This window comes from Euprymna scolopes, chromosome 16 (assembly GCF_053919585.1).
Source record: "Euprymna scolopes isolate OS-2025 chromosome 16, ASM5391958v1, whole genome shotgun sequence".
Lineage (NCBI taxonomy): Eukaryota > Metazoa > Mollusca > Cephalopoda > Sepiida > Sepiolidae > Euprymna > Euprymna scolopes.
The window spans coordinates 45,316,961-45,337,166 of NC_136497.1; the positions used below are offsets into that span (position 1 = coordinate 45,316,961).

The 20,206-nt window shown below is 34.8% G+C and overlaps 1 long non-coding RNA gene across 1 annotated transcript in view; it reads right to left on the reverse strand.

Annotated features, from left to right (window-relative positions):
- Nucleotides 1-206: 206 nt before the first annotated feature.
- The window catches only part of LOC145296258 (uncharacterized), a 50,228-nt gene continuing 30,228 nt past the window's right edge, over nucleotides 207-20,206 (reverse strand). Inside the window, exon 3 of the long non-coding RNA XR_013869981.1 lies at nucleotides 207-316. This is a non-coding gene — a long non-coding RNA (uncharacterized LOC145296258). The remainder of the gene's footprint in view (nucleotides 317-20,206) is intronic.

Here is a 20,206-nt window from a genome sequence, read left to right on the forward strand (position 1 = left end):
TGACTCTTTTTTGTTCTCTGTTTTCTCCCGCTACACCCCTTACTTAAATTATCTTTCAAATAAGCACTCACTCCTAAAAGCGTCCGTTTTACACTGGGGCAACCACGTCTACCTCCTATTGTAACTACATTGACTAAATGGCTGACTAAAATGTCATATATATATACATATATATATGTGTGTGTGTGTGTGTGTGTGTGTGTTTATGGGTGTGATATGTGGACATCGTTTTGTTTTTACATACGCAAAAGTTCTGACGTTACTCTTTTTCCAATGAGAAGGTCGACTGTGGGTCACATGACTACTGGTCACACACCTACCAAGATAAAAAAAACAAAACAAGCAATATTATTTAAAAAAAATAATTCAAAAGTATAAATGAAACCAAAAACAAAAAAAATCAAAAACGTGTTGTCAACAATTAATATCAACATTATAGTGGTCATTGTAATTTGTAAATTAACATCATTGTACTAAGTAACATTTTAAATATGTTCATCACGCCAGACAAAAAAAATAATAATAATTAACTTCGACTTGGGGCAATTGTAGTGCCTGTCTCCTCTCCCGTCAATCTATTTTATGGGAGTTTCCTTGACTCGTACAATGCCCCTTCTCGTTCTAAAGTATTTAAAATATTGGGTTTTCTTAAACTTAATACACGCACACACACATACACACACGCACACACACAGATATATATATATATTTTACACAGTGATCACCACTTATCAAGGCCCGGAAGCCACTCAGAGATAAGGGTTATTGCAAGTACATTACGTTAGTGTGGAGATTTGATGAAGTGTCTACTTAAGGGGGGCGGTTCATTAGGAATTTGTTAACGTTGGACTTGAACACATCCAAGTTGTAGTCCGGTGGGAAACAGGCAGACGGAACAGAGTTCCACAGGCGTGCCGTTCTAAGAAAGAAGCTTTGTTCATAGAATCCACGTTTTGATTTAGGCACAGATATAGAGTGGGGGAAATTTTTCACAGTGGATTCAGCTAGACGGGTGTTTTTCGTGAAAGATTGGCGAGGGGGGACCAGAGATTGGAGTTCAGACGAGCACCTGTCATGGAAATAACGATAAAACAAGGATAGGCTCGCAACGTCTCTTCTGTGGGAGAGAGGTTGCAGGGAAGAGAAAAGGGCATCCCCCACTAAGCCACGAAGTCTATTTTGTACTCTGTCAAGGTAGGATAGGCTGTTTTTAACAGCTCCTGCCCAGATATGGCAACAGTATTCCATCCTTGGACGTACTTGGCTTTTATATAGATAGAGTATGTGATCAGTAGTGAGATATCTTCTGGAGCGGTAGAAGGATCCCACCATCTTTCCAGCGACCTTGGCAACAGACTTATATATATAAATATATATATATGAAAATTAAAAACTACACAGACACGTATATCATTTAAATCGTTAAAATATTAATAACATTCACTTAAAAACGGGTTTCTTTCAAAAGTGCTCAATACAAACTAGATCTTTAAATAATATTTTAAAATGGCTACACAAATTAATCTATATTTCGATACTCAATCTTTCAATTCGGGTCACGAGTTTATAATGAAAGTCAGTCACCAGAAAAGAAAAAGCCTGAGGTTACAAAAAGTCAAATTCATTATCAATATAAAACCGCTACCCGGCATGCCAACGCAGTCCCTTAGATTTAATACGTAACAATGAATTTATATCTTGCTATTACGTTCTTTACTTGAGTGTGGGTTGTACTGGTGATTAGTATTAACTATCGTCATTTATCTATCCGTTTATAGCATTGTATAACAAGCCATACTATAATTTGTATTCGCAGCATACATCAGAGTTTTATGTGTTTGACGTACAAATATATTTATCCCAATGAACGTCTCAACAATCGCACTACGGTAAAATTAACACAGACAAGGTGTAGGTATGACACCATTATGATAGATGTATGTGCGAAATCCAAACACTGTTTATTGATCGTTATTAGGTTGTGTCAGCCTCAATGGCAATCTTCTTTGCTCAACACGCAGTTTTTATGTCTGGGACTCTCTGGCGATCCTCTCGAACTGAGCCATTCCAGACAGCCAGTTTCTGAAATATATTTACTCTTGACCAGAAATCCTAAATATACATTCCTCTTCACTATGACCTTTTAGTTTACAACTGGACTTGACCATATCATTTTTACTCAACTTATCGTATCCAAGAACCTAAAAACTAATAATCAAACGCGAGGGCGTTATACTGTTCGTTTAATGCAATGAATCTGTCAGCCTTCCTAATTGCTGTTGACTTATGTCACGTCGTTAGTGTTTCTAAGGGATATCGGCTGAGTAGAGAGCAGTTTATAATATCACATTTACTTTGACTAAAACGTAGTTTAAGCGAAATCTTGTTCGTCTATGACAAGCTATCAAACCTTTAATAATATTTCAATTATAAAATATACGCCATCCATCTTTTTTAACCTTCGGACACACACACACACACACACACACACACATATATATATATATAGAGAGAGAGAGAGAGAGAGAGCGTAAAGGAGGGTAACTTATATTACGACATCTGCCTGCGTTAAACAAATTACTTTATAGTCAAAGAAAGGCAATCCTGATTTATTAGATTTTTGTACTAGATAATTATTAACATTTAATCCACTTACAAATTTAAGCAAATGTTACTTTGATTGTATCGCAAATAAATGAAAACTGCACGATATATTTTTAATAAAATCTGTTAACATTTCTACCTTATTTTTAACTAACGTATTCCTTTGAAGTCTCACTGTAAAATTATATAACAAAATCCCTCACTCTCACCAATTATATACATCAACACATGTGAATTACTTTCTGTTTTCTTGTCCTTCTACTTCACCTCGTCTCTTACCTGCCATTAGTATCTGAATAGATTTGTTTGACCTGCTACTCAGCGCTATAACGGTGTCTATCCTTTTATGAGAACTAACTAAAGCATAACCCTCGTACGGACGAATGAACAAAACACACGTGTATTAATATAGACAATTGCAACCGACATCAATGTTCAAGTGGTTGACTTGTGTTCTAATAAAATGCGTACATGCCTGAATCCGTGTTATAAACATCGTTATAATAAACGCTAGTTAAATTATATGACACGTTCACAGTCCTCTGTAAATAGAAAGAGAAAAATAAAACAAAATACACAGTAAAAGAAATATTCGCTCAAGGTTCAAATAATGAGTAATTATTTATGTTTCCGGTATGAATTCCACAGTGCAATGCCTCAAATGTTAAGTAGAACAACTTACAAACAATTAAATTCATACTACTTCCATCCTTGCCAGGAGGTTAGACACACGGTCAATTGTAGTTTTCAAAAGCGCACAAAATGTTCCTAGGGTACTTTGCTGGAATTAGCAATAAACTTTTTAGAGAGAAGATAAAGCCTAAAAGGTGTGCTCTTTTACGACTGGAAAAACAGTCTAACACCAACAAAACTATTTTCCGTCTGATTGTAGAACTTTATTTTATTTTATGTATTTATTTATTTTTTGTCTAAGTACTCCGGTTCGTGTGTTGTTGCGTTATCAACCCTTCAATGGAACCAACTGATGCTCATCGTTTCTCAAGCTCAGTATCACGATGCTTTTCAGGTGTCTTTCTCACAAACAGATAGCTCGTAAACTGGGAGACTAATTTGACGAAGGTCATGTTATTTCCAACGATTTACCTTACCGACTGATTTATATTTGCACTAAACAATGCTTATTTCCAGTGGGGCATAACAGTTCCTATTTATAAGAACAATCTGAGTGGGGATTTGAGCAGATTTGATTGTTAACATTACATGTGAAATACTGCACGCTGGTATTCTTGGTGCAATAGAAAGCAACCAGGGAATTGTAAAGCTGTGCGGTATAATTAAAGAGATTTTCAATGTAAGAGTTTTCCGGCATCTGAGATCCCTGCTGTTTTAAAGTGGGATTTAGCAGTTACTCAAGTATTCTCTTTTAAAATATACAAGTTTTATAATTTAATCCGAACATATTCTGCGGAAGTAATTATAAAACAAGCACATGAGTGCAACATAGTGGCGTGACACAAGGGATGGAGATTGTCAGAGACTGCAGGACCTATTAAGTTAGAAATATTTTTTCACATTGACCAAAACGGAGAATTTAGTCACGGTTTTATATTTGTATTTGTAGAACGGCCTGTGTGTTCATTTCCTAACTTTAAGTTGCATCTGTCTATCTTTATAGAGTATTTAAGATTTCCTATTGATCCTGTCTATAAATAGTTTCGTTCAACTACCCTTAATCGTAACTTTCTATAGCGTTAAATTCTTATATCTATCCACATAACTAAACTAAAGAATCAAAATTGTACGATGTTTAGTTTCATTTTACTTCTATGAAAGTTCTTAAAAATCAAGCGACTCCTAACTGGGATTACCGCTTAACCTCTACATGAGATACCTAAATGATCTTATTTTCCATTAAATTGTCTATTACTTTTTAATTCAGTAAAGAAGTGGAAAGCATTTATTTTCCTTCAACTAATTGACCAGTTTACTGTGTTATATGACCAGTTAACTATATCTTTCCTGTAGTCTCTTGATCTTAACTAATTTTGGGATAAGAAGTTTTCAAGTCTGGTGGAGTATTCAGCTAAGTGCTGTTACTAAAAGTGTTATCACTTTTATATGGGGAAGCCCTCTTATGTTCCAGTGATGAAGAGATGAAGATGACAAGGATGAGAAGACGGAAAGAAATTCACATTTGTTGTATTGTATGAGCACATTCTATTTTGTCCTACGAATACTATGCTGCTTTGGATACTTAATCGTAGAGGGAAGTACGTATCTAAATGTAATGTTATCCTAACAAACCCTTGTACAGAGAGAGAGAGAGAGAGAGAGAGAGATAGATAGAGAGAGAGAGCTTACACACTCGGGTATACTATCTAGTAGGCATTAGAGTTGTCTCAGACTGTTTCGGGAGACATGTAAACTTATGCTTGAGTAAGTATGTATCTAATAAACTAACATTAACAAATAAAATAAAATAACCAGAAATCGATGAGACACGGGCGAGCCATTGGATATCGACATGGGTTATAAAATCGATTACACACCCACATACAAGCTTACGTAAGCTATCATAGACCCATGCTGGCGTATCAAATATTATTTCAAACTCAATCGCGGTAGACAAACGAAAATGTTATTTTAATGCAAAGTGTAACCAAACGACGGATATGCTATTTCAAACTTATGCATGGCAGACAAACGAAAGCGTAATTTCATTTTTAAGCATGACAAATCGAGAAAAACACAATTTTACACTAGACAATATTTAACCCGACAATTTTTAACCTGATCGACAAACAAAATCAATTTTTAACCTGATAATTTAAAACATGTAATGCTATTTTATTATTAAGCGTTACCATATAACGAAAATATAATTTCAAATTTAAACGTGACAGATCGATATAAATCCTATTTTTTTTACTACACGTGGCGGAATGCACACATATATTTTCAGATTTAAGTGTAACAAAAACAACTATTTATAACCATGATTGGACGCATCTAGAAGTTAACGAAAACAACAACAAAAAAACAAGTGTTTGTCCAAATTACATTCAAGTACAGAAGATAACAATGCATTTTTTGATAAAATGATGTTACTGAGTTCATTTCTCGAACTAGATGCTGCTCACCATGACGTCAACAGTAAGAGATGTTTTTTGTCTTCGGTCAAGGTTCAACCACCTAGAACAATGTAAAAATTTAGGTTGGGAACCGAGGAAAAGTGAAAATACACGCATACGTACACCTCATATTGTATCTAAGGTTCATATCCATATGTCACATCAAACTACACCGATGATACAAACAGTTGCTTATGGACGTGTATATGTTACACTCCAACACATGCACGCATACACACGCGCGCGTGCGCACACACACACACACACACACACATATATAGTCATGCATACATAAACTGCTTCGCTGTATCACAGTTCTTCATTTAGATAATCAGTTGCCTCCACTCATCTATTGTTGCTAGGCGTCGAACACAAGCAATTACTCGCGTGGAACTTCCAGTGGGTAAATAATAATAATAATAATAATAATAATAATAATAATAATAATAATAATTATTATTATTATTATTATTATTATTATTATTATTGGCTGACATGGAGCTTTTACACAAGTCAACAAACGATCTGGTTGGAAGCCTGTGGTGTTCTCTGGAGGTTGAGTGACAACAAGTCTTCCCAGACGTCCAGTTCTCTCTACCTCCTTCGATAGCATTTGCAAATGAATTTGCATCATCGCAACAACCTCTTACCATTGATTTCTCGCCGGCAGTGACCATTGGTTTATACTGGAATTTGAGTGGCACTAAGCCTCCCCAAAGTCACACTTCTCTTTGCGCTTGTCCAACCGAGGTCTGGCTGGCGCTCTCTCTTCGGTCTTTCAGTCCTTCTTGACCCTTCTAAGCTCTTTGGTGTCACTTTTATTTTGGGAGGAGCGGTGGTGAAATTATGGGGGGGATGCATGATGGGGGTGTAGAACTTGTAGATATGCAGCTTCGGTGTTCTTCGTTCCCTGTGTTATTATTATTAGTATTGGTAGTAGTAGTAGTAGTAGTAGTAGTAGCTATCACACAGGTCATAAAGGATATCTCCTTTAAAACAGCCTGTCTGTGGTGTTCTCTGGAAGCTGAGTGACACCAAGTCTCTCCAGTTCTCCAGTGCTCTTCACACTTTCTGATAATATTTGCAAATGAATTTTCGATAATGCAAATTCACTTGGAAATTTTATTATTATTATTATTATTATTATTATTATTATTATTATTATTATTATCATTATTATTATTATTATTATTACAAAACTGACTATGTCAATAGTGGAAGAGTGCATTATAAGCTTGGGAAGTTTAGAAAAAAAGCAATGTTCGGCGCAAGCTATAAATCAATGGTAAGCGACTGTTGCCACAGTGCAAAATAATTTGAAACTGTTATGGAAAGAGAAAGACACGAGGAGACTTTACGTCACCCAGACTCTAGGGGACACCCAGGTTTTTTGCCAGCCAGACATCACTGATAATGACTCGTGTGAAAACTCCAAGGGAGTAAACAACAACAACAATAATAATAATAATGATAATGATGATAATAATAATAATAATAATAATAATAATAATAATAATAATGATAATGATGATGATAATAATAATAATAATAATAATAATAATAATAATAATAATGATGATAATAATAATGATGATAATAATAATAATAATAATAATAATAATAATAATAATAATAATAATAATAATAATAATAATAATAATAATAATAATAAATTGCAAGTATAAACCCGGTAACACATTTGCTTCTCTTCCGTTTTAAAAGACAAAAACTCCCATTGGCATAAGCATCTGGACGAAAACGCAAAATTGCTTTTCAAATTGCCGGCAAAAAACTGTCGACATCTGCGATACAATTTTGCACAAATAGTTTCTGTTCTTTTTTTCTCATTTGTTCTTTTTAGAGATTCAACCTTCTTTTCTAAATATTTTAAACTCTCCAGATAGTAAACATTTGAAAGTCTAGCCCCCGGCGAGACACCTGTATACACCAACACAAATTGTGTCTTCCGTTTGTTTTTGTTCCCCGTTAAAATGTAGGACGCAAATAACATCTAAGATGTATTTTTGTCCACTTTCAAGATTTCCTCAAATAATTGAAGATGTTTTTATTTGGAAACACAGAATCAAACGCTGCCAAAAAAAAAAAAAAAAAAGGAATAAAAAATGGCAAATAGTTTCTAAGTAAATTAGTGCGCTTATAATCCAGTAACAGTTTCATTGTGGATTAGATTAAAGTGGTAGCTCCTTAATATCTAACATTGATGTGAATTTATAATTCCTGAGAAACTGATATTTATTTATTTACACTACAGTAAAGTGTCTTATCAAGGCATTAATGCCACTCGAAGATAAGTGTTAAAAAGATCGTAAGTTGGACTATATTCTTCTCCACTCACTTTCACAATCGTGTAGAAAACAAATGGCGGAGATGGACAAAGGCTTTCATTAGACGTATTAAAATGTGTCTAGAATATGAATTTTACTACTCTTGAAACGGATATTGTTCAAGCTAATAGAAATATTATAAATAATTTATTATTATGTTATACTAGAAGATGTACCCGGCGTTACCGGTATTAAACGTAACGTTAAATTCCTTTAAAAAATGAATTAAAAAAAACGGTAAGAAACCGAGACATGTGCGTTCGAATATTATGTTTTTTCTAAATAGCTCACTTCTTGTAAGTAAAAAAAAAATACTCCAGCTGAGATCGAAATAACACCTAAAGACAGCAGTTCAAGTACCATAATCATTAGGCCATCTTACCACGATCTTTAAAAAGTATTTTCAAAACTCGTGAAACAGTTGACAAACAGATAAAGTCCGATAACCATAAGTACCAATTTTTCAGTTTTGCCCCCTTAACAGCCCCTTTTCCGGATGAAACCAATTAAAAAGTTTTACAGATGACCGAAAACTATATCATAGAATTCAAGTCTGTAGATAAAAAATACCTTGGGTATATAAATTGAGAAGTGTCCTCATACACACATTCTTACTTTTATAGACTTTTGTAGAGAGTATATGATAATTGGGGAATAATTGTGGCTAAGGACAGAAACTGCAAACTTGGTTGTGCCAAGTTCGAATCCAGTTTGTCACAGAGAAACATTTTCATCAAACTCACACTTGACTTCATGTCTGGAAAGTAGTAAAATATAATTCACGTTATTAATTTATATGTAATAAAAAGTTTTATAAAATCAACTGAGCTCTGCTGTTATAAAAAAAAACGATTAATATAATTCAAATAATCATTTTAGTCTTTTTCCGCTAAATTTCTTTTAGAGCTGATCCCCCCCCCCGTATTTTCTACTGCTGCCGTCTCGACACTACATTTATATTGTGTATCGCTCAAACTCATCTATTGATAATTCTCTTAACATCTCTTAATACAACATAAGTGTGTTTATATTTGGCGCTAATACTTACCTTATTGTAAGTAATGTAGGTGCAATGGAAACTTAAATCAATTTTTCAGGGTTTTTTTTTTAAGACCAGCGCCAAGTCACGGATTTTGTGCACGTCTGCAAAGATATTCCATCGGCACTGTCTTCGGAATATAATAAAAACATAATTTTCTGTGAAATAGCCTACCAAAAGAGGTAATGGCTTATTCTATATTTCGCTATCCTTAGTTGGAACAGATGTCGCACTGACATAAGCATTCTCATGACAAGTTTCTACAGCTTACTACTTCCATGTAATCTCTTGGAAAATTGGGAACGTGTGATTTCGGTTCAGACAACGTTACCAGAAAATTGGTCTACATAATTTTAGAGGAAGAATACTTGTTTTTGTTCACAAATTAATACATCGTAAAAGAGTTTTGTTATTTTCTTACGACATTAATATTCATTCCAGTTGTACCAAAATTTGTGTCGAGGAACTGTAGCGTAGATGTTCAACAACTTTAGATACGTAAAAGGGAATTATGGCCTTTTTAATTGTAACCCCAGCCAACTCATTCGCAAACAGACCTTTTCAGAGCCTTGCTTTTCGAAACCGACCCCCCAAAATATCCGTTTAGCCGAGCTGTCAGCTAGACAACAAATCAGCGCCATTTCCTCTCCCCAGCACGACCTCCGCTTGCTAACTGATATAGTTACCATAATTTTGCTAGTTGGTCCAATCAGCAAACGTGGACATAAATTTCAAACTAGGAATGATTAGTTAGGTATCGTATGTTTCTGTTATTCTCCCTCCCAGTCGTTATTTACTTGCCTTTCCAGAAAGGCAGCATTAGACATAAGGTCAGTTTTTTTTGTGTAAGTAGCATCCCCCCTCCCTCAAATGGGCACTCTGTATTTGAGCAAAAAATTAAATTTTCTCAGTTTATGGGAATGTCTTCATCAGTAACCGGGGACGGACAGAAGGAAGTGTAGTTGTAATACTACAGTTTATTCCCAGTAAAAAAAAATCAGTCTACCCTTAAATTACGGGGAGGACAAGATAAAAATTGCTTTAGTCTAGAAAGATTCCTTCTTCTTGAGTGAAGGGAGAAAAGATGGATTGTAGTATTAGTATAGATATTTCACTTTGTTCTAGTAAAAAAATGTATTTAAACACGTGAAAAACTTGGAATGCTCACATAATGTGTATATTTCACTTCATAGTTCAGCCTTTTCCATGCTTTAATATTTATATATTATCTCTGTCTATATATTTGTTTCTCTTTTTATACTCATCATCACCCCTTTCTTTATCGAATCATCTCGATTTGCTTCTCGTTCTCTCGCTCTATCTCTTTCTCTCTCTATGCCTCTCTCTATCTATTTGTCCTTTCTTTTCTCGATCCTGTTTTCTGTTCCTTCACATCGACAAACACTGCAATTATCATCCCACATATGAACGCAACATTCTTATATCTCGCCCTGTATTCGTTCGACCTTCCCTCGTTCCCTCTCCATCTTCCACTTTTACTGTGCATACGCATACACAGCCGGACATAGGGATAGAACAATACGCACAGTACTGTATGTCTGTATGCAAGTATATGCCCGATATATTTCTGCGCATTTTTGTTTATACAATTGTCCCATCTGTACGGCTTGAGTATGGCTGTTTGACACGTGTCATAAAACATACGAATACAGACAGCACAGAGCAAATGTGATAACGAAATATCAAGGTGTTCTGAAAAAAAAAATTCCATTTAAGGAAAATCTTCATCATTTCAATAATAAGAGGACCAACTGAACTCATGAAAAATAATTTTCATAACTACCTAGCAAATAAACCTGGTGAAAGTGCAAGAGAGATACAAACAATTGTAGCTAACGGTATCGTTAGTATATTAAAACAGATTCTTCGGTTGGAATGTATGAGATAGTAGGTGAATGTTTAGCATCGATAAAAATGTCCCATCCACAACATGAAGAAAATCATTTTTTAAAAAAAGAAAGAACACACACGTATTATGCAGCCTCACGCACGCACACACATAGATTTATACGAACAATATAGATATTTAATATCGGTCTATTTTGATAAAGGGGTGGTTTTTCTTCCTCCACGAAAAGCGAAAAGATAAAAAATGAAAATTTGTGAGAAAGAGAGAGAGAGAGAGAGAGAGAGAGCGCGTGAAAGAATAAAATAAAATAATCACAGACTACAATATATATATATATATATATATATATATATATATATATATATATATATGAAATAAAATGGAGGTGGAAGGACCTGGATACTTAACGTTTCGCCCGATTTATGCGGGCTTCTTCAAGAGGGATGGCCATCCCTCTTGAAGAAGCCCGCATAAAGCGTTCTTCCACCTCCATTTTATTTCATATCGTCGGATTTAATCCAGCTCAACAATCATATACACACACACACACACACACACACACACACACACACACACACACATATATATATATATGTGTGTGTGTGTATATATATATATATGTGTGTGTGTGTGTGTGTGTGTGTGGTGTATATATATATATTAGTCTGTGCTTCCTTTCATTCTTTTTTTATTATTTATTGTCTCTATTTGAGATGGTGAACATTATTTGCTATTCATTCATTATATGCTCTATAATTACATTGAGCTTCTTAAATAAGGATTGGTATAAATAAAAAGGAAGTATAAGAGAATAAAGCATATTTACAAAGAAATATATATATATATATATATATATATATATATATATATGAGCTGTTCTTCTAAGCTATTCAGTCTTTGTAACTCAGCTTGATGTATATATACACACACACAAAACCCCCAAACCCCTAAACAACAGACAGACACACAGACACACACACACACACACACACATATATATATATATATATATATATATATATATATATATATATGAACTATTCTTCTCAACTATTCCGACTTTGTAACCCAGCTCGTTATTCAAACCTCCACCAAACCCCATTGAACACTCCGCTCCCCAATTTGGTAGGCTGAAAATGTGGACCGACCACTTGTTGCAGCTTATGCCCAGGTCGGGATGGGGAGGTTCCGTGACGTTTGGGAAATCGTCGACTGAAATACACTTAGTAAATAACAGAAATGCCAATCTACCCAACTTTTTCCCCATTGTTCATCGGCAGGCGATTTAGTAGTCATTTAACTCATAGAGGCTTTTATAATGACTTGACTGATTAGATCCTTCTAAAGATAACCACCTTAGACACGACTGATCCTATAATAATAATAATAAAAATAATACGAAACAAGAAAGGACCCGTATAAAAGATGCGGCCATTCAATCTTCTGTGTTTATCTTTAAAACTTTCACTTCAAACTGACCTGTAACTGACCGATCAGAAAGAGAATGGACAGACAGATACACTAATAAGAATGCGTGGATGCATCTGAGAATTTTCGACTGAGTTTATAAGCTTATTTTATTCATTCCAGGATAAATGCAGAATTTGAGTGGACAGAACGTTTGTCATCACTTAATTCTGTAGGACAACGATTAAAGTCAACATACCATTTCTAAATCGTCGTTACGAATGAAGACGAGGGTTAATAACATTACCAAACCACTGATTTGCTTGAGCGGTATTTTCCTATGAGAAAACATTCCTTTAACACGGCGACGTTCATATACGCGCATTGTTTGGAAATTGTTTCAAAATTACCTTTGCTTAATTAACTGTAATTGTGCAAAAAAAATAATCTAATTGGAGCCAAGTTTTATTAAGTGCCATGTGTAGGTAACTAATTTATAACCATCTTATTTATTTATTTATTTATTTATTAGGCCCGACACTTATTGAATGACGTTTTAACTACTTGATAACTTTCACGACTCCCTTCAATTATTCCACCTATGTAAAAAGTAGGAAGTTTATTTTTACTTAGCCAACCCCTTGGTAAACATTCACAGCCATAACTAGCTTATCTCCTATAACTATACTTTCCTCCAACGTGTGACCAGCGGCAGGCGAAATTTCAACAAAAAATTTTTCTTCGCAAGGACTTTTCCTCTGTGGAATACATTGCCACAAGACTACTTCCCTGTTGATTACAACTTGGTCATCTTCAAATCCAATGTAAACATATTCATGCCATAAACGGTTCTCATAAGTATCAAAGTTGATTCATTACATTAATTATCCTCAATCTTCTCAAAAGATCTTTCACGTTTCAGCTAGCGATCAGTTTATCACATTAATCATTATCTTTATGTAGTCTGTAGCCTAATAAATATGACTCATCTGTAAAAAAAGCATGACAAGCCACAATCGAAGCTTCTTATAAAGATGCATAAACAATTCTTATATCGCACTTATTTTTTTTATTAAAATGACGGATAAAATCAGCATACCAATAGCTACATGTAAATTTGTTTTTTTTTCTGATTTTTTTTACATTTATTTTTTCATGATACTATCAATGAATACTAGAGAAGTGGAATAACGTGCGTTCAGCTGAGAAATATAAATTCGAAAATCTTGGGGTCAATTGAAAGCATCTACGTGAAGCAAAGGGTTAGGGAAATAACTGCAACCCCTGTATCTCACCAATCGTAAGACATATCGGTGTGGTTTATTCATGCACAATATATTATTTGAAACTGTAATTATGTTCGCATGTCAACTCATCTAATAAGAATAACAACTTCCAGGATGAAACAAATTTGTCTCTCACCGTGTGTGCTTTCTCGAATACCTCGAAGATTTGGAGAGACACATTGGACTACAATATTAACAAGTGTGAGATTTAGCAGATAGAATAATTGGAATTTACAAAATGGCCTGTTGAGCAAGTGCAGTTGACCATGTGCGATTCGTCAAGTTTCAAAAATCGCAAATCATCTTTTCTTTGCACATGCTAATTACACACAAATCACGAAAAACGGTTCCCACATATCCAAATCACTTTCAGTTCTCTTCGATAACTTTAACGCAATTAATGATCAGATTAACATGTGTATATCGTTTGCGAAACAGAGTTTTCAGCTTACTGTACAATACCCAAAATATAAGGATAAAATGAGCGGGTTTTGACCTTCATCTGAAGCATTATCTCGTTCTAACACTTTGGCAGGTTTTAATTTTATAGATTACAAAAATAAACTACTGAAATTTATTAATGTGTAGAAATGACTGCATCCCCTGTATCTCACCAATCGTAAGGTATTAGTGAGGCTTACTGCAGTAAGTATATTTGGATATGTCATCTAAGATTTTCTCGAGTATAAGAAACACTCCTGGACAAAATACTGACACAAATATTGATGTACAACAGAAATAAGTAGCAATATTTACAAATCAAAATTTAGTATTTAGTTTAATAAACATGTTATAAGCAAATGATAGTAAAAAAAAAGTACATTACACAATCTGTTGCCTAGAATGTAAATTGCATAATTCAAAATGGTGATTTAAATATTTAAGGATTTTACTAAGCACGCATATCATTGACGTCCACGTATGTACACCGATTCAGTTTTCTCTGTCAGTGTTTCTGCCACGCGGAATAGCGTGAAAGTACTGAGGGGACTCACCGACATCCAGTTTTGTAGTCACTGCTGGACACACATTGACACTGTCTGTAGACGTACACATCCTCTCTCTTTTTACATGGCTTGTTGCATTCACTATTTTCTAAAAATCGATTTTATTTGATTTGATGTAACACTTGTTTCTGGGAAGAGAATTTAGAATTGTGGATTGTTGGAGGTTGGTGTGGTGTTGGGAAGTCACTGGTTTAGAATCTGCTTGTAGAAATATGAGGAGAGCTTTTACACGGAAGAAAATCTGCTTTCGGCGGTTGACGGTAATAACATTTTAAGCGGATATATTCGCGTTCCATTGAGGCGAGTGTAAAAAGAGGAATTGTATGCTAATAAAATGAAAAATAAAAACAATTGAAAATAGGCCGCAAAATAAAATGAAATTCAGAAGAGAGCACACCCGTAACAGTGTATAGTCTGTTAGTCTGTATGCATACAGGTTGTAATTAACGCACATGTTTTTAAACGTTTTATGGTTTTATTCCGTTGGATGTGCCTATATAACAACACAACAGCCGTTTTTGTGCTATTCACTACCGATAGTGTATACATCATGCAGCATTTTAAACAGGTTATTGCGTACAATTAATTAAACATATGATAATATTCGTGAGTGTAATAAACGATTTCCTCACATTTGGGTGTGGGGACAATAGACAAGCCACAAGAAACTACTATCTGTTGCGAATTATCCTAAAATATGTTGACGCATTGTTTTTAAAGATATGTATTTTAGCTCTTACGAAAACATGCTTGTATACATTACGTTTTCCAGAATAATATATAGTTTATAAAATGGAAGGGTTGACAAATATCCAACATATATCTAAATAACTATAGTGGCATGTGTAAAAAATACAATCAAGATTACCCGGCGTACCGTGGTGTAGAAATCCTCATCTTAGATTTAGATTACAGGACATGAATAAAATTAAAATTAATTGATTAACACTATATTGTAATTTAAAATAGCTGAGTTTACCATAGACAAAAAATGTGCTCCTAAGCTAATAAGTTAATAAATTTATTCATCTGTCTTCTAAAATATACCAATTTCTCTGTGCAAGACGACTCTTTTTGACCAATAATGGTGCATATAATGTCAGCGGATAAAACCGGGTAAATGTTTGAATGCTATTTTCGCATTTATTCTGTCGAACTGATGGAATGTTGCAAAGAATCTTCTCTTACCGTGCCGGCATTCTACATTGACATATATGAACCTTATCAGAGAATTTGGTCTTATAATTGAGCCGCAATAATCTATCCACCCAATAAACATACTAGCAACGTCGCTTCTTTCATAAAATGGTGTGTAGGTAATGGAAGATATGACTCCACACTAGTTTCAACGTTAATTATTTTTACTCTCTCAAAGAACGAAAATTCTTTATTACTTCAGCATTGACCGATTCCCAGATTTTAGCATTTTTCTCATCATGATTCCTTTCTGGAACATAATAACATATACGGATATTATACTTTAGTTAAAATATATTTAATATTATTTATTTAACGCCAAATTATTTTCCTATGATATTTCTGATGTGTATGCTGTCAGCGTCCTATATTCCCATCAGAAAGGATGACACATTTCATACGATTCTTTTGTTGTTGGTTTTGGACTTTAACATTATGTGGTTTTAGGTTTTTGTTTATAAACAGTTTTTCAAAAATCAATGACAATTTTAGGTTTATTTATTAAAAGGATAGTGTTCTCTTGTTACTCGTATTCCAGCTAATCATGCAAATAACAGTTCGATAAATATAACATCAAAGAAATGAAGTAAAAAGTTGCAAATCAATTAATCGGGTACAAACAAATGTCGAAAAATACATGAAATTAGAGTTTTCTAGATTACATAGTATCGCGGTTTCTTGTAGTTTTTCTCAGCTGCGGCATACTGACATACAAAATAGATGATTTGAGAATGTTATAGCCCGGGTAGTGACCGGAGAAATAGCTGTTTTTTGTTTTGTTTCGTTTGTTTAAAGAGATTTTTTTATACACAAATTAAACAATAATAAATCGATTTAAAATGTAACAATTTATTTGACGTAAGCTACGTAAGAGGATTTAATGACCAAAGGGGTTGATATGTCATAAAACAGGCAAGAACAAATAGGTCTGTTAGCAGAGGAATAAAAACTTTAGCATTTTTTATTAGTCGGTGTCCGCAGTTTTTGTTAGTGATGAAAGTGGATAGCACTTAGGATATGGTTAGTGTGTAGCGGGGGTTTTGATGGTTGATGTACTAGTTTTTAACTGTTTCTTTATTGCCCTGTCGACCTTCAAGCATTTAACGCATTTCCGCTCGCGATGGAAGGGGCATCCCGCCAAATCCATTATCTTTAACGACTTCCATAGTCGTCAGCGAAAGCAGTTAACAGCAGCAGCAGGACCAATTTCGTAGCCTTACAGGTTCAGAGCGAGTAAAGTTAGCGCCAACTTTGATACTTAGTAAGTGTGAGTTTTACTGCTTTGGTCATTTCCTCTATTCATTTTTGCTTTCTCTGTCTACACTCACCCTCTCTTTTTCGCAACCCCCAACACACGGAGACACACACACACTCGCTTTTCCTCTCTCTCTATTTATCTATCTCTCTATCTCTATTCATCCCGATTACAATTTAACCATCCGGTGAATGATTTAACTAGTGGACATTTTAAAACTGAATAATAAAGGAAAATGATCGTGAATAGTTGAGAGCGACTCGAAGGTTTCTTTTTCATTTTCATATTTTCACTATACTGATATATAAGGGAGATCGACACTCATTACTCCACTTACTCTTGATTCTCACTTCATAATGCTGGGGATTTTACAAGAGAACATACAGTATAAGTTTTAGCGTTTCATACGAATTTACCGAGATTTGAACTCCAGCCTCCAAGACCATGTGAAATGGGCAATACGATAACAAATATTTTTCCACGTGCAAAGAATGAAGTATAGTACCAGTTCTGATACTACACTTCGTCTGTTCAGTAGTGGATCAATGAAGGAACAGTTCTAATCTGAAAATACACACGTATGCACACACGATTGAATTGATATAAATAAACAATTTGAAAACACGTTTCATTCTTTATTTGTTTTATTCATGCATTCATTCTTTTCCCTTTTAGTGCAACGCCTTTCTTTCTTCCGTTCCTTTCATTAATTATTCAGATGCTTTTTCCGTGCATCTCTTATTCAACATTATATTTTGCTGTGCAATTTATACGCATGTATATGAACAATAATGTTGGGCTATTGTTTTTATTTTTCCACCCTTTCTCCTTTTGTTTTCCTTTTTTTCCCCTCTTCTTTTGTTTTAACCATTTATCTATCTACAGATTTATTGCATCATTATGTTGTCAGTATTCTTCACTATAAACTTTCTTTTTGTACTTTTAGATAACATTTTATCGAAGTTCTTATTTCTATGGTCTGTTCAAAATATAGCAATTCCATATTTATTCTTTTGAAGTAAGTCTTCATCAATTAAAAGTATTCTGAAAAGTTCTGAAGATCATCATCATAATCGTCAACATCATCATGGTCGTCATCATCGCCATAATCGTCATCATCGTCGTCATCACCATCATCCTCACTATCTAACGTCGTTTATATGGCAAGTGCTCATCTGAGATTCAATCTATCGCCCCTTTTTACTAACCTTACCAACGCTTTCCCACAATCTCTATATGTGCATAAATCTAGACGCAAATTTAATGAACAATGGTTCTTTCAAAGAACTTTTTCGCCCGTGAGACACTGTTTCGTTAGCCTACTTTCTAGTTGACTACAATATAGTCGTCTTCAAGTCTAATGTAAACAAGTTCTTAGTGACATGCATTATGGTTTCCGCTCTGCCAGATCTACAGCAGATGTGCTAACGGTTATATCTCATAGGATTAGTGAATCTGTCGACAAAGGGCTTCCTTTCTAAGGCAATTGCTCTTGATATACCAAAGGCTTTCAATATGGTATGACATAAAGGCCTACTTCACAAAATTTCTAGCTATGGTATAACTGGAAATGTTCTCTCAATCATTAAATCATTTCTCTCTAATAGGCTCACAAGAGGTATGGTTGATGTGCAGAAATCAGAGGCCCACAGCATTAATGCTGGAGTTCCTCAGGGGGCGATCCTGGGCCAAACTCTCTTCCTGATGTACATCAATTATCTCCCAAAATACATACTTAAACCATTCGTTGACGTCTATGCTGATGACACGACCATCTATGACAACACATCAAAGGCCTTAAATTAAGTTCTCTCTGATTCTCTCTCCTCTGATCTTGAGCTGGTGGTACAGTGGTGGAAAAGATGACTGGTTTTTACTTTAAAACCAAGCTCCTAGCTTTACATCATCAACGCTCTAATCCCCATCTAATTGAAATGGATGGATCTCGTCTAGGAGAGGCTCCATATTTTGATAAGCTTCTGCGATTGACCTTTACTCCTGATCTGAGATGGAACACGTACATCAAGTCTGTTGCCAGGGTCGCTGGAAAAATGGTAGGATCCTTCTACCGCTCTAAAAGATATCTCACTGCTGATACAATTCTCTCTATATATAAAAGCCAAGTAGTCCAAGGATGGAGTACTGCTGCCACATCTGGGCAGGAGGTGCTAAAACCAGCCTATCCTGCCTTGACAGAGTACAAAATAGACTTCATGGCCTTCCCTACAGCCTCTCTCCCACAGAAGAAAACTTGCGAGCCTGTCTTTGTTATATCGTCTGAGCGCCAATCACTGGTTCCCCCCTCGTTAATTTGAAACCACTGTCAATTATTTTCCCCACTCTTTATATGTGCCTTAATCAAAACGTAGATTCCATGAACAAAGCTTTTTTTCTTAGAAGTGCACGCATGTGGAACTGTCTTCCGTTTGCCTGTTTCCTACCTGAATACAAATTGGATGTCTCCAAGTCCAGCATAAAAAAATTCTGATAAAATGCCCCCTTAAGTAAGACACTTTATCAAATCTCATTACTAACGATGACTACAATATTATCCCATTGACTACTGTATACGCAATAACCCTTAACCCCGAGTGGCTTCCGGGCCTTGATAAGTGGTGACTACCATGTAAAAAAAAGTTCTTGTTGAGCCGCGCAATAAATAAGTCATGTCCTACTCATTTCAACCACTAACTATTAATACGTTATTATCCCAGTGAACGCCAAACATTAACCCTCGAGTGGCCTTCAGGCATTGTGAAGTGGTGACTCCCATGTAATAAAATCATCATAACCATCATCATCATCATTTACAATAATTTTACGTTAGAAAATAAACTGCAACGTCCGTTTTACATGCTGGCATATATAGGACAGTTTGTAGAAATAGTATTATTTCTTATCATGTCTTTATCGATTTTTTTTCAGTCATGTTTAGTCATATCACTTCTTCAATTTTTCTATGTCTTCCAACCAAAAAATTCTCAAGTACTTTTCTAAAACTTTATTCAAATCTTATGATCTGCATACATCTCTTACTGTCAAGATTAAATCCATCACTAGAAAAATATATATGTGAAATTGTGAACCATCCACACTATTATCCG